Consider the following 14,992-nt stretch of genomic DNA (forward strand, 5'->3'; position numbering starts at 1 on the left):
ACTAATAGTTATTTGTAGAATATCATACTACAAATTAAAATAAATAGAGTATATGAATCCAGTGACTTTTTAGGTTGATTACTCTCAGCTGGACTTTTGAGTTAAGGCCATAAATATTCACATGAAACTCAACAGAGTTTAGCTATGTTTAGACAAAAACTATATTTATAATAAAACATTACATTTAAAACAAAACACCAAGCTTACTCTAAGTAGATATTCTCAAAAGCATGTCCTACATTCCCCATTCAACATACTAAAGACTAAAAATTCTTTACTTAGCTACAGCAATCAGTAAGATTGCCCCAGAGATGGCTTTCTTTAAAAGGCTGCCTCTTATTCACTTAGGAAAGATAAAACTGAATTCCACTTAAATTGTAAGAACAAGACCATGCTATCAGCACCTTCATCCCGAGAAAGGAAGTTATTATAGACACAGTTTTATAAATGAGGCTTTAAGAGAGTACTTCCTGGTCAGACAGTTAACTCAACAGCATTTTATATAGCTTTACATTTTGACATTTTGGAAAGAACTTTCTGAAAACTTTTCCTGATTCTTTTCCTCCTGTCCTCACAACAGAGGAAAACCAGCTCAAGCTAAACGAACCTTAAGGTAAAATCTACGAAATCCTACCAATGCCTACCGTTATGGTATCATATAAATATCAGACCTGGTTGTTATTGTTGATAATATCAGCTTAAGTTTTAGTTATTGTACATTTACGCACCCTCTGTGTGCCGGAGTGAGGTTTCAGGGTACACAACATCAGAAGGAAAAAAAACGTTAGAAGGAAAAGAAAGGAAAAGACAACTCACCAATTCCTTGATAATGAAGACGATGCCAGTCACCATTCACAGTTCAATTTTCAAATTTAAAGTTAGTTCTCTTTTAAACTTATATATATATATACATATACAAACAAGCAAAAAAACCCAACTCCACAAAACCTTGTACAATCCGAATAAGGAACTGCAGATGAAGCGGCGTGACCCGGGCGCTGCCCATGACTGCGGCGCCGCAAGCTCGAGTACTTCCTGTCACGACGCCCATTGGTTCCACAGGTGCGAGTGCCTGTGGCTGTCGCCGATCTGCCCTCCTCTGGTAAGTGAGCCGCTAAGGGAGATTTCAGGTTGGCACAGTCAACGCTGGGAACTATTAGGGCAGAACTACCCCGGGCTAATACCAAGAGCCTCCCAAACTAGATTGATTGTGCACTGATGATTACCTAATTCAAAACGGCTGGAGAAAATTTATTTTAGTAGGCGTTCATGATTTTTCTAAGATGCACTGTTATTAAAGAATGTTTGTGACTTTATTCAACAAATATGTATTAATTGCTTTCTCTGTGCAAAGCTCTATGCCAGGCACTAGGAATATAGTAGTGAACAAAACAAAGTCCCTATGGTCATTCATACACTGTCTGGTAGACTTTTGACTGTTTCATATATAATGAGAAAACTTCCCTAAAGGCAGAGACAAAAGAAATTTGTACAGAAATTTGAAGAGTCAATTGTAGTGCGTATTATACAAAGCTAAAAAGCACTGTAATTAAGGCCATGCCACCTTAAACCTTAAAGAACTTTTTCAGAACCTAGTATAGAAAAACAAGATTCTTTATGTTTTCAGTGTTTCAAAAAGGCCAGGTTGGAGGCAATGGCATATGTTCCAGCAGGGAAAAGGAAAAACTTCTCACCATGAGTCACCAGTGACTAAGTTCTTTTAATTCAGGCTTAAAACACATTTCAAACCCAATTACTTGTACATGCAGAAAACTGATACCCCCAAATTAACATCAGGAGCTTGATTTGACCAATTTTCAGGGTTAATATCAGCAGCTAAGAAAAATAAAAGAAGTGCTTTTAATGGGATAATGCCCCTGTACTGAATTCTGTTATCATTTTGGTCTTATAAGTCTTTACTGCCTAAGGGCCATGTTAGAAGCTTCCATTAGATTTTATTACAAGGAATGTTGTTTTCTTAGATTGTAGCCAGACTAGGACACAATCATCTTGGATGTATGATGTCATGGTAGGAATGGCTTTTATTTGTATTTAGTAAAACAAAAATACACTAAATTCAGGGCTGCTCAAAAAAATGTAAAGCCCAGAGAATAAAATATATGGATAAACTCCACTCTTCCCAGCTATGCTTCATTTCCTTAGAATTCTATTTTTTATGTTTCAAATAACAAAACCTTCTTTTTAGACAACAAATGGGAGAAATTCCCAGAGCCATATTCATCCATTTAGTGAGTCAATAAACCTTTATTGAGCAACTACTACATGTTTCCCTGGTGCCTCAGTCACTAAAGAATCCTTTTGCAATGCAGGAGACAGGGGTTTGATCCCTGGGTCGGGAAGATGCCCTGGAGAAGGAAATAGCAACTCACTCCAGTATTCGTGTCCAGGAAATCCCATGGACAAAGGAACCTGGCAGGCAGTTCATGGGGTTATAAGGGTCAAACACAACTTAGTGGCTAAACCACCACCACTACCTGCTAGGTAGGCACTGTTTCATGAGTTGGGAGAAAGCAATGAATAAGAAAATCTCTGCTTTTATGGAGTCTAAATTCTAGTGGAGGGATATAAGACAAACAAAGACATAAATAAAATATCTGGTGTGTCAGAATGGTGTCCTCTCTCCAGTACAGAGAAGAATGCAATATGAAAGATAAGGATAAAAATAAGAAAATGTAGAAAGCAAGCACTTAAGGAATTTAGAGAAGAGAGTAGCAAGAAGATGATCAGAAGGCCTCAGGAAAGATGGCATTAAAATTAGATCTGCGGGAATTCCCTGGTAGTCCCAGTGGTTAGGACTCAGCGCTCTGACTGCCAGGGGCCTGAGTTTGATCACTGGTTGGGGAAACTAAGATCCCACAAGCTGAGCTCTGAAATATGAGGAATAGAAAGGCATTCCAGGGAAAAGAAACGGCAGGAACAAAGGCATGAAGGTGGAATCAGTCAAGTGCTTGGCTGTAAGCAGGCTGTTCTGGCTGGGGCACAGGAGATATATATATATATACACACAGATATAGATACAGATGGATTATGGGGCTATAGGAATACTCAAACAGGTTGATAAATCTGTACTGATTTTAGTAGGCCACGGGGTATTAAAAGTTTTGAACACAGAAGTGGCAAAATCAGAGCTGTACTTTAGGGGGAATAAGAGAGCAACAGTGTATACAGGAAGAACAAAAAAGAGGAGACTGGAAACTTGTCACAGTAGACCTTCCTGAGCACATATTTTGGGCTTTCATTAGCTTTTTCTTGGACCTTTGAGAGATATAAAGTAAAATGTGTATTGAGTTGAAAAACCAGATCTAGGTTACAGTGGTCAAGTTTGCCACTGCCGGTATGGCCTTAGGAAGTCACTCACGTTGTTGTTGTTGAGTCGACCAGTCGTATCTGACTCTTTGCAACCCTGTGGACTGCAGCACACCAGGTGTCCCTGTCCCTCACCATCTCCAGGAGTTTGCTCAAATTCACGTTCATTACATCGGTGATGCCGTCCAGCCATCTCATCCTCTGACATCCTCTTCTTCTGCCCTCAATCTTTCCTGGCATCTGGGACTTTTCCAATGAGTCATCTGTTAGCATCAGATGACCAAAGTACTGGAGCTTCAGCTTCAGCATCAGTCCTTCTAGTGAGTATTTAGGGTTGATCTCCCTTAAGATTGACTGGTTTGTTCTCCTTGCAGTCCAAGGGACTTTCAGGAGTCTTTTCTAGCACCACAGTTCGAAAGCATAAATTTTTGGTTTCTGCCTTCTTTATGGTCCAGCTCTCACAACAATACATGACTGCTGGGAAGACCACAGCCTTGATTATATGGACCTTTGTTGGCAGAGTAATGTCTCTCCTTTTTAGCACACTGTCTAGGTTTGTCATCGCTTTCCTGCCATGAGGCAATGGTCTTCTGATTTCATGGCTGCAGTCACCATCCGCAGTGATTTTAGAACCCAAGAAGAGGAAATCTGTCACTACTTCCACCTTTTTCCCTTCTATTTGTCATGCAGTAATGGGGCTGGATGCCAAGATCTTAGTATTTTTAATATTTAGTCTTAAGTCGGCTCTTTCACTCTCCTCCTTCACCTTCATCAAGAGGTTCTTAAGTTCATCTTCACCTACTGCCATTAGGGTGGTAACATCTGCATATCTGAGGTTGTTGACTTGATTCCAGCTTGTAACTCATCTAGCCCAGCAATTCTCATGATGTGCTCAGCATATAGGTTAAACAAACAGGGTGACAGCAGATAGCCCCGTCGTATTCCTTTCTTGATTGTGAACCAATCAGTTGTCCCACACAAGGTTCTAACTGTTGCTTCTTGACCCGCATACAGGTTTCTCAGGAGATAGGTAAGATAGTCTATTACTCCATCTCTCTAAGAGCTTTCCACAGATTGTCATGATCCACATAGTCAAAGGCTTTAGCACAGTCTATGAAACAGAAATAGATGTTTTTCTGAAATTTCCTTGCTTTCTCTGTAATCCAGAAAATGTTGGCAATTTGATCTCTAGTTCCTCTTCCTTTTCTAAACCAAGCTTGGACATCTGGAAGTTTCTTGGTTTACATAATGCTGAAGCCTAGCATGCAAGATTTTAAGCATGATCTTACTAGCATGGGAGATGAGTGCAACTGTCTGATGGTTAGCACATTCTTTGGAACTACCATTCTTGGGGAGTGGGGTAAGAATTGATCTTTTCCAGTCCTGTGGCCACTGCTGGGTCTTCCAGACCTGCTGACATAATGAATGCAAAACCTTGCTGGCACCATCCTTTAAGGATTTGAATCAAACTGATTACATTCTTTGTAGCTGAAGATGGAGAAGCTATATACAGTCAGCAAAGATAAGACCTGGAGCTGACTGTGGCTCAGATCATCAGTTTCTCAAAGCAAAGTTCAGGCTTAAACTAAAGAAAACCGGGAAAAATAATAGGCCAGCCAGGTATGACTTAAATCAAATCCCATATGAATTTGCAGTAGAGGTAATGAATAGATTCAAGGGACTAGATCTAGTTAACAGTGAGCCTGAAGAACTAGGGACAGAGGTCCGTAATATTGTATAGAAGGAGGCAAACAAAACCATCCCAAAGAAAAAGAAAAGCAAGAGGGCAAAGTGGTTATCTGAGGAAGCTTTACAAATAGCGGAAGAATGAAGAGAAGCAAACAGCAAGGGAGAGAGGGAAAGGTACATCCATTTAAATGCAGAGTTCCAAAAAATAGCTAGAAGAGAAAAGAAGGCCTTCTTCAAAGAACAATGCTTAACAATAGAAGAAAACAACAAAAGGGGAAAGACAGGAGATCTCTTCAGGAAAATTGGAAACATCAAGGGAGCATTCTGCCCAAAGATGGATACAATAAAGGATAACAATGGCAAAGACCTAATAGACACTGAAGAGATCAAGAAGAGATGTAAAGAAAACACAGAAGAACTGTATAAAAAAGATCCTAATGGAGTGGATTACTACAATGGTGTGGTTAGTCACCCAGAGCCAGACATTCTAGAGTGCAAAGTCAAGTGGGCCTTAAGAAGTACTGCTGTTAATAAAGCTAGTGGATGCGATGAAATTCCAGGAAGTCACTCATACTGAGACTCAATTTCCCTACGTGTGACCTATTAATTATTCTTTTTGGAGCCAGGAGCCATGGGATTCAGCAAGTGATTAGATACTGAGGATAGAGCAAAAACAGCACTAAAAATGGTTTCAAGTGATTAAAATAATAAGCAGCTACCACTTGTTAAACACTTCCTATGCATTTATCACTGTACTTGGTGCTTTACATAAATTGCATCATTTATTCCTTATAAGCCATAAGGGCTTCCCTTATGGCTCAGCTGGTAAAGAATCTGCCTGCAATGTGTGAGACCTGGGTTCGATCCCTGGGTTGGGAAGATCCCCTGGAGAAAGGAAAGGCAACCTACTCCAGCATTCTGGCCTGGAGAATTCCATGGACTGAATAGTCCATGGGGTCACAAAGAGTCAGACACGACTGAGCGACTTTCACTTCACTATTCCTTATAAGAATCTTGTGAGGCCCATATTTTTGTTTTACAGATGAGAGAACTGAGAGCTTTAAACACTTAAGTAACTTAACCAGGATAATCCAGATGGCATAGTGATAAAGCCAAAATAGGTGTCTGGGTTTGAGTCTCAGGCCTTTTCTCCTTTCAATGTATCATGCTGTTTCCTATATGGCAGATAAATAATGCTAACATTTGTTCTTGGGTTCCAACAGAATCATTCTTTTAACACTCTTTTGATGCACTAAATGCCCTCAGTGAAAATATGAAACTAAATGTGAAGATAAATATAATCTAATAATTTGCCTATCATTAATTCATTCACACTCATTCAACTGACATCTAGTGAGCATCCTTCATACTCTGTGCCTGTACTATCCTTGGCTTGGGGATGCAAAGATGAACAAGACCATCTCTGCCCTCGAAGTGCTCACAAATTTGTAGAAGACAAATACATGTAAACAAGGAACTGGTACACAATGACTGAAGAGAAATTTGCACAAGAGACAAGGGATGCATAACAGTACATGAACCATAATACTGTAATTTTGTATCTCTGCTATTAAATCTTGATCTAGAAGAGTTAAAAACTCTATTTATGTGGTTTGGGGAAATATTTGTGTATTTACACAGAAAGCCTTCAAGAAGTAAAGGCTAATGTTCTCAATAGAATGGAAAATTGGCCATGAACTCCGATTCTGTTTTGTGTGCCTACTGCCAAGACCAATTAGGTTATTAGTTTATTTAAGAAAGCATTCTGTCTTGATTAGTGCCATCTATTGTAATGGGTAAATAAAATGTATCTGAATTGTCATAAGCCTTGATTGCTATGGACAAAAGCCAGTGTCATTAGACAGAAAATGAAACATATAAAAATAAATACTGCACAGAGTCCTAGTTTGATTTAGAAATAAAAGGTTACCTCTCTGTCCATCAAAAATAGTGTGAGGAAGTAAAACTAAAATCTTCTGAGTACTTTGGTAATTGACTAAAATAGTAAGCGTAACAAATATGGGGTTGATTTTGCTATCCATCATTTTTACTGAGGCCAGGGGTTAGGTGAAAGGTTCCCACACACTAGGCTACAATGTATCAGTTCCAATGTCAGGAGCTAAACTTGTGAGTAGGTTTTGCTAGGTGTAAAATGGTTATTACAAGGCATGTGCTTCTTCTCACTCTAGGGATGATAAATGTGTATCTGTGAGAAAGGGGATAATGGTTGGGAGTTGATCTGCATTAAAACATGAAACTGACCCCTATGTCATTCTGATGTAAAATAGAAACAATTTACAAAGACTTTACATATACTCATCTCTAACAAATCTCAGGTCAGACAGAAAAAAATGCATTCCGTTGATTTATAAAGTATTTAGGTAACTACAAAAACGTAGCTGGAATGATAAAATTTATTAATTTAATTTCTACTATCATAAAATTTCTGAATACTTGTTATTTTTAACTTGTTGTCCATAGCCTGTAAGTGAGTTACATCACATTTTGGTCCATTAATTCAATACATCTAATCCACCATTAGTTAGACATAAGTAAATTTTTTTTTTACTACAATGAGTTCCAGTTTGAAAATAGTAACAAATTCTTAATGTATCCTCACAAATGACAAAGTAACCAATTAAATGAGTGTTAAAGCTAAATAATCACAAACATAGCTGTGAAAAGACCAGAAGCGAAAAGCAAAGGAGAAAAGGAAAGATATACCCATTTGAATTAGAGTTCCAAAGAACAGCAAGGAGAAATAAGAAAGCCTTCCTCAGCGATCAGTGCAAAGAAATAGAGGAAAAAAATAGAATGGGAAAGACTAGAGATCTGTTCAAGAAAATTAGAGATACCAAGGGAACATTTCATGCAACGATGGGCTCGATAAAGGACAGAACTGGTATGGACCTAACAGAAGCAGAAGATATTAAGAAGAGGTGGCAAGAATACACAGAAGAATTGTACAAAAAAGTTCTTCACGACCCAGACAATCACGATGGTGTGATCACTCACCTAGAGCCAGACATCCTGGAATGTAAAGTCAAGTGGGCCTTAGAAAGCATCACTACGAACAAAGCTAGTGGAGGTGATGGAATTCCAGTTGAGCTATTTCAAATCCTGAAAGATGACGCTGTGAAAGTGCTGCACTCAATATGCCAGCAAATCTGGAAAACTCAGCAGTGGCCATAGGACTGGAAAAGGTCAGTTTTCATTCCAATCCCAAAGAAAGGCAATGCCAAAGAATGCTCAAACCACTGCACGATTGCACTCATCTCACTCGCTAGTAAAGTAATGCTTAAAATTCTCCAAGCCACGCTTCAGCAGTACATGAACCATGAACTTCCAGATGTTCAAGCTGGTTTTAGAAAAGGCAGAGGAACCAGAGATCAAATTGCCAATATCTGATGGATCATCGGAAAAGCAAGAGAGTTCCAGGAAAACATCTATTTCTGCTTTATTGACTATGCCAAAGCCTTTGACTGTGTGGGTCACAATAAACTGTGGAAAATTCTGAAAGAGATGGGAATACCAGACCACCTGACCTGCCTCTTGAGAAACCTGTATGCAGGTCAGGAAGCAACAGTTAGAACTGCACATGGAACAACAGACTGGTTCCAAATAGGAAAAGGAGTACGTCAAGGCTGTATATTGTCATCCTGCTTATTTAACTTATATGCAGAATACATCATGAGAAACGCTGGGCTGGAGGAAGCACAAGCTGGAATCAAGATTGCTGGGAGAAATATCAATAATCTCAGATATGCAGATGACACCACCCTTATGGCAGAAAGTGAAGAAGAACTAAACAGCCTCTTGATGAAAGTGAAAGAGGAGAGTGAAAAAGTTGGCTTAAAGCTCAACATTCAGAAAACTAAGATCACGGCATCCAGTCCCATCACTTCATGCAAACAGATGGGGAACAGTGGAAACAGTGTCAGACTTTATTTTTCTGGGCTCCAAAATCACTGCAGATGGTGACTGCAGCCATGAAATTAAAAGACGCTTACTCCTCGGAAGGAAAGTTATGACCAACCTAGACAGCATATTAAAAAGCAGAGACATTACTTTGCCAACAAAGGTCCGTCTAGTCAAGGCTATGGTTTTTCCAGTGGTCATGTATGGATGTGAGAGGTGGACGATAAAGAGAGCTGAGTGCCGAAGAATTGATGCTTTTGAACTGTGGTATTGGAGAAGACTCTTGAGAGTCCCTTGGACTGCAAGGAGATCCAACCAGTCCATCCTAAACGAGATCAGTCCTGGGTGTTCATTGGAAGGACTGATGTTGAAGCTGAAACTCCAATACTCTGGCCACCTGATGTGAAGAGCTGACTCATTGGAAAAGACCCTGATGCTGGGAAAGATTGAGGGCAGGAGGAGAAGGGGACGACAGAGGATGAGATGGCTGGATGGCATCACTGACTCAATGGACATGGGTTTGAGTGGACTCCGGGAGTTGGTGATGGACAGGGAGGCCTGGTGTGCTGCGGTTCATGGGGTCGCAAAGAGTCGGACACAACTGAGCGACTGAACTGAACACTTTCTATGAAGAAATGCAACTGTACAATATCTCATAACTCAAAACTACTCATTCAAAACTACCTTCTCTGATGAGTGGGCCTCTCCCATTGAAGACCGAAAAGAAGTCTTCTCTTAGAACAGTCACAAAACACTGTTCAATGTAAGCTTTCCCCTCTGTCCATCTGTTTTCTTTTTAGGGGGAGGGAAAAAACAAACTGAAGGAAAAGATTATAAGGGAAAGATGCTTTTAATGTCTATAAAATAAACTCTAAATAGACCCTAAAGTCAAAGTACCAAAGTTACTTTTCATTCATTCTCCCCTATCACTGAAACCAACAAGTATGAACAGTGGCAAGCAAGAGAACTTTTTTCAGGTTGGCTTAAACATTAAGCCAAATTAGATATCAAGGTAGACTCTGAGATTACAATGATTCGACTGTATATGACTCAAGTGCTAAAGCAAGTATAAAATGGGTTATTGTATTTACTGGGCAGTACTTGCATCCTGCTAAACTAAGACTAAGAGTTATTTAAGAACTCTAAACCAAAAAGAGCATGTATTCTCTGGTGGTTATAACCATTCATACGGAAGGATGAGATTCCTTTTTAATCTCTGCTTTTGATTATATTTTTCAATCAAAAATGAACAGGTAAAATGAGCATAGGTTTCACTAATTTACATATTAATAGTTTCTCAAAGTGTAGTTTTATTTTGTGAAACAAATGAAAATAAACTCCCAAAGAATTGCTACCCTCTTAACCAACCTCCCCTACCTCCACCCCATGTCCACAGGAATAAAAGGTTATTATAGGCCCTTCCTATCATTAAAAATTCTATTACAAGGACTCTCTTGTCATCGTCTCTGGGTCAATACCATAGCATAACGTGGCTGAAATGACTGCTTTAGTAATCACTCAGGGGAGTATGAGAATATTTTCTTTTCTTAGAAGGAACTAAAGTTTCATCTTGAGAGACCACCATTTGTACCAGACAGAAATGAGCTAACAAGAATGATGGAAGAGCTTATCTGCTCAAACATTTCTATTACTTTGCAGGATTATTGTTACTGAGATTCTCAATCCATCTACAGACTATTTCATACATTACATGCACTACGAAATGAATACATCCCCCTTATAAACCTAGGCTTTCCAGGTGGCTCTGTGGTAAAGAATCTGCCTGCCAATGCAGAAGATATGGGTTCGATCCCTGGGTCAGGAAGATGCCTTGGAAAAGGAAATGGCAACCCACACCAGCATTCCTGCATGGAGAATACCATGGGCAGAGGAGCCTGGCAGGCTAGAGTCCAGGTGGTCCCAAAGAGTCAGAGTTGACTAAGCATGCATGCCCCTTGTAAATAACCCTCTGGAGTTAACTAACCTTCCTTTTACTTATACCTAGGGTTCTGGAAAAATAAATTTAATGTAAAAAAGTTACACTTAATACATCTTAAACATAGTCTCTCATATTTTAAATTTGTTTTTGTGTATTTACTATTTGTATTTGTGTATTTGTTCCTCTTATCACCATAACTTCTGTTTCTGAGGACTTCTGGTTAGTGGAATTTTCATAACCACACCAGACTCCACACTCTCTGAAACCATTGTACCTGATACAAAACAGTTCTGTATCAGGTAATATCAAATGAAAATCCTCAAATGATACATTCCCTCTACTTATTATCACCCTAATGTAAGACATCTTCAGTAATTTTTGTCTTGGATTTAAACATGCAGTTCTGTGTAAGCCTTCTACATTATGTCTTTGAGAAATAATACAGCATTTCCTTCTTGTTCTTAGCTGCCCATTACTGAACACAGGCAAAGGCTTCCAGTAAGACATTATTTTCAACCTGAAATAAAGATGATATCTAAATAACTGCAAAATGATAGGGTAATTACGTGAGATAAGTGTGAGATAAGTCACTTCAGTCCTGTTGGACTCTTTGCGACTCTATGGATTATAGCTCTTCTGTCCATGGGATTCTCCAGGCAAGAATATTGGAGTGGATCATTTCCCAGTATTTTCCCCAAGCAATCATTTTCTAAGTCTACTTCTATGAAAAAGAAACTTGTCACAAAATAAGGGGTGAGGAGAAGCAACACACAGAAAAAAACAGGTTAAAAAATTCAAATGTAAAACTGCTGAGAACAATCATAACAAAGCGCGTGCATTCAAGAGAACACTGGAAAGGTAGTCAAGACAGTGTTAACATATCCTAAGTATTCTGAACAACTAGCCTGGTCGTTAATTTTCACAGCTGTCAAAGTAGGAGGCTGCCCCCCATTTCCCACCCCCTATGGCTTTCTACTATTTGTTTTAGCATTTTACTAGACATACATTTGCTTTCCGCAAGCGCATAGTGTCTGGTTTAAATAGGCTTCTCTCTCTCCTTAGCTTGTCCTGGAATTATGCCTAAAGTTCAGTCCTGGTAGCTTTTAGGACAAGAATTCTAACTGGAAAGTGCTGTTAGTTCAGTGACTCCGAATACCTCTTTTCAAAATTTAGTTTGACTTTCCAACTATCTTTCCAACACATCAAAGATAAACAGTCAAACTTAGTATATTCGTTCCTTTAAGTCTGCCTTGTAAACACTGATATTGGTGTGCTGCTGAACCTGAAAGAATTTCTGAGCTCCTTGCTGAGCCCAAGTGAAAAAAGAAGCAGGGTCTTATCAAAATTTAAACAGCCTAATGAATCAAAAACCTACATCTCCAAGAGGGGCCCTTCCCTTTCCACTTGTTTGTGGGAAGTTAAAGGAGCCCTCTTCGCTCGCTTCGGCAGCACATATACTAAAATATTGGAACGATACAGAGAAGATTAGCATGGCCCCTGTGCAAGGATGACACGCAAATTCGTGAAGCGTTCCATAAAAAAAAAAAAAAGAAGAAGAAGAAGAAAAAAATAAAAAAATAAAAAAAGGAGCCCTCATCAACTTTTCACGTTCAGAGGAAGCTACTGAAGTCAGGAAGCCCCTCACTTTCTTTCTTTCTTTCTTTTTTTTTTTTTTTTGATTTTTTAAAATAAATTTATTTATTTTAGTTGGGGGCTAATTACTTTACAATATTGTAGTAGTTTTTGCCATACATTGACATGAATCAGCCATGGGTTTACATGTGTTCCCCATTCTGAACCCCCCTCCCACCTCCCTCCCCATCCCATCCCTCTGGGTCATCCCAATGCCCCAGCCCTGAGCATTTGTCTCATGCATCGAACATGGAATGGTGTTCTGTTTCACATATGATAATATACATGTTTCAATGCTATTGTCCCAGAACGTCCCACTCTCACCTTCTCCCTCAGAGTCCGTAAGACTGTTCTATGCATCTGTGTCTCTTATTCTGTCTCGCATATAGGGTTATCGTTACCATCTGAGGAAGCTACTGAAGTCAGGAAGCCCCTCACTTTCAAGGCATCCACGCCCAACTCAGAGAAACAGACGGGAAGCCAGGCGGCCAGTGAGCAGAGGTCCCTAGCCCCTCGCTCCTGCCCTTTCCCGGATCCCAGCACTTCAGCCGGACCCTCCAGTCCGTGCGTTCTCCCTGAAGATGTTCATTACATAATCCCCGTTCCTTCCTCAGAGTCACCCACGGACTCCTGGGGGCTCCCGCGGTCCCCCATCTTCCACTCCGTCCTAAGAAAGCTCAACTGACTGCACCCGGGGAGCAGCGGCTGGCTGTCGCGATTCGCCCGGCGTCGCGACCCGGACCCAGACCCCCTCTTCTCGCCCACGCGGGGCGGGGCCGCGCCTCCGCCGCAGCCCCTCAGACTCAGGTCCTCAGCCCGCAAGGGGTCCCCCGTCACAGCCGCTGTCCCAGCTCCTCTCGGTGTCCCCCAACACACCTGCTGTCCCAAGCCTCTCGGAGTCCCCTTTGCCGCTCAGACCCTCTGTCCTGGCCCATTTCTGGGTCTCCTCCTTTGAAACCCCCTTCCCCAGCCGCTCTCGGGGTCCTCCCTCAGACTCACTGTCCCAGCTCCTTTCAGGGTCTCCACTCCCTCAGATCCACCATCCCAACTCCTCTCAGAGTCCCCCCCTCTGATCCCCTATCTCAGCTCCTCAGGGTTCCCTCCTTACACCCACTGTCCCAGCTCCTCTGGGGACCTCCTCCCGTCACACCCGCTGTCCCAAGCCCTCTCGAGGTTCCCCTCTCAGGCCCGCGGGGCCGGCCCCTCTGAGGAGTCTCCTCTCCACAGAGCGGACTGTCAAAATCACTCCCGGAACTCCTCTCCCTCGAGTCCTCGCCGACCCCACTCCGCCCTGAGTCCCCTCGCCTCGCCTCACTCTGTCAACTCCTCGCGCCCCGGTGCTCTCACCTCAGACCTGCTGTCACCACCCCGGGCCCCGCGTCGCCGCCGCCGCTTCCTCTCTCACACTTGCTCCCGAGTCGTTCTTCTGCCGCTTGTTGCCGGTGAATACTTCAGTCCAGTCACTGAATGTCCGGTCCAGCAGCTCAGAGCCTCCGCCCGCGGTCTCCGCGTCGGGTCCCACTCTCGCGCAGGACCCCAACGCCGCCGTCGCCACTGGGCGCCTCACGACCCTCCCGCGGCAGCCGCTGCTGCTGTCCGAGGTGCGGCTCCTACCAGGGGTGGCCAATCGCACCCGACTGCGCCGAGCGCGCTCCGCCCCATCGTCCCAGTCTGCCCGCCCCCTGCCCCCGGCCACGCCCCTAGTCAGGCTCCGATAGGCTCTCTACTGACCTTCCCTGATCGTGGGGCACAGACCCGAGGCCGGATATAGGTACTTGATTGGAAATGCCTGGGAAGCCGAGCGGTCGATGGCTCCCGAGGATTGGCGGAGTTGAATGTGGGCGGGATAGGGAGGGGCGGGGTTTCCTCAGACGCGGAAGACCTTGCAATTTCAGCTACCCACTGGCCCGCCTGGGGTGGGGTCTGGCTTGTTTGTGCTGCGTTGGGGGTCAAAGTTCATGGCACTCCTTTCTGAGTTTTCTTGGGAGACTCCCAAAGGCTGAGGCCTCCTGGGGCTCCCTGGGACCACCTTGTTAGAGTCTTTGGGATCCCCATTCCCCCGTTATACCTGGCACAGCTTTCTAAGTAATTCTGCCATAAATTGATAATGGCATTTATTCACTAAGGACTTGTAACTGTTTCCTGAGTTTAAACTCTATTATCTTTGTCTAGGGAGTTGCCCATCCTTGCATTGCGTTCTACAGACGTCAGTTTGATGCTTCTGGAGGGAAGAGTCTATATACTACATGCATACTCTGCACAACTAGGCACTCAATACTGACGGGACACATTTTGATAGGTACAATGACAAAGCTTAAGAAATACTTAGTTTGTGGGTTATGATAATCATTTTGACAAATAGAAACAGGAACTGTGTGCTAGGGGAACACTTGCTAGCTTTAGCAAGGCTTTAATATACTCTTTTTCAGGGCAATATGAAATGATTTTAATGATTTTGTGGGAATTAATGGCCAAAGTATAATGAAC

General features: G+C 42.0%; 2 protein-coding genes and 1 non-coding gene across 6 annotated transcripts in view; 2 read left to right on the forward strand and 1 right to left on the reverse strand.

The window, feature by feature from the left end:
- Window positions 1-14,108, reverse strand: part of TAOK3 (TAO kinase 3) — a 181,222-nt gene extending 167,114 nt beyond the window's left edge. For 3 of the 4 annotated variants that reach the window (XM_081539729.1, XM_081539728.1, XM_081539725.1), the window contains exon 1: window positions 13,853-14,108. The gene's annotated coding sequence lies outside the window, so the exon portion shown is untranslated. Of the gene's footprint in view, window positions 1-816; window positions 1,016-13,852 lie in introns of those variants that run through there. The other variant, XM_081539726.1, reaches the window with a different exon arrangement.
- Window positions 12,309-12,415, forward strand: LOC145528022 (U6 spliceosomal RNA). The gene has a single exon (XR_014070101.1). It is a non-coding gene; the product is annotated as a U6 spliceosomal RNA (small nuclear RNA).
- A 200-nt stretch (window positions 14,109-14,308) lies between the features above and the next one.
- SUDS3 (SIN3A corepressor complex component SDS3) overlaps window positions 14,309-14,992 on the forward strand; it is a 161,313-nt gene continuing 160,629 nt past the window's right edge. Inside the window, exon 1 of the mRNA XM_081539772.1 lies at window positions 14,309-14,804. The gene's annotated coding sequence lies outside the window, so the exon portion shown is untranslated. The remainder of the gene's footprint in view (window positions 14,805-14,992) is intronic.

This window comes from Giraffa tippelskirchi, chromosome 11 (assembly GCF_054371585.1).
Source record: "Giraffa tippelskirchi isolate mGirTip1 chromosome 11, T2T-mGirTip1v1.2.pri, whole genome shotgun sequence".
NCBI classification, from domain to species: Eukaryota; Metazoa; Chordata; class Mammalia; order Artiodactyla; family Giraffidae; genus Giraffa; species Giraffa tippelskirchi.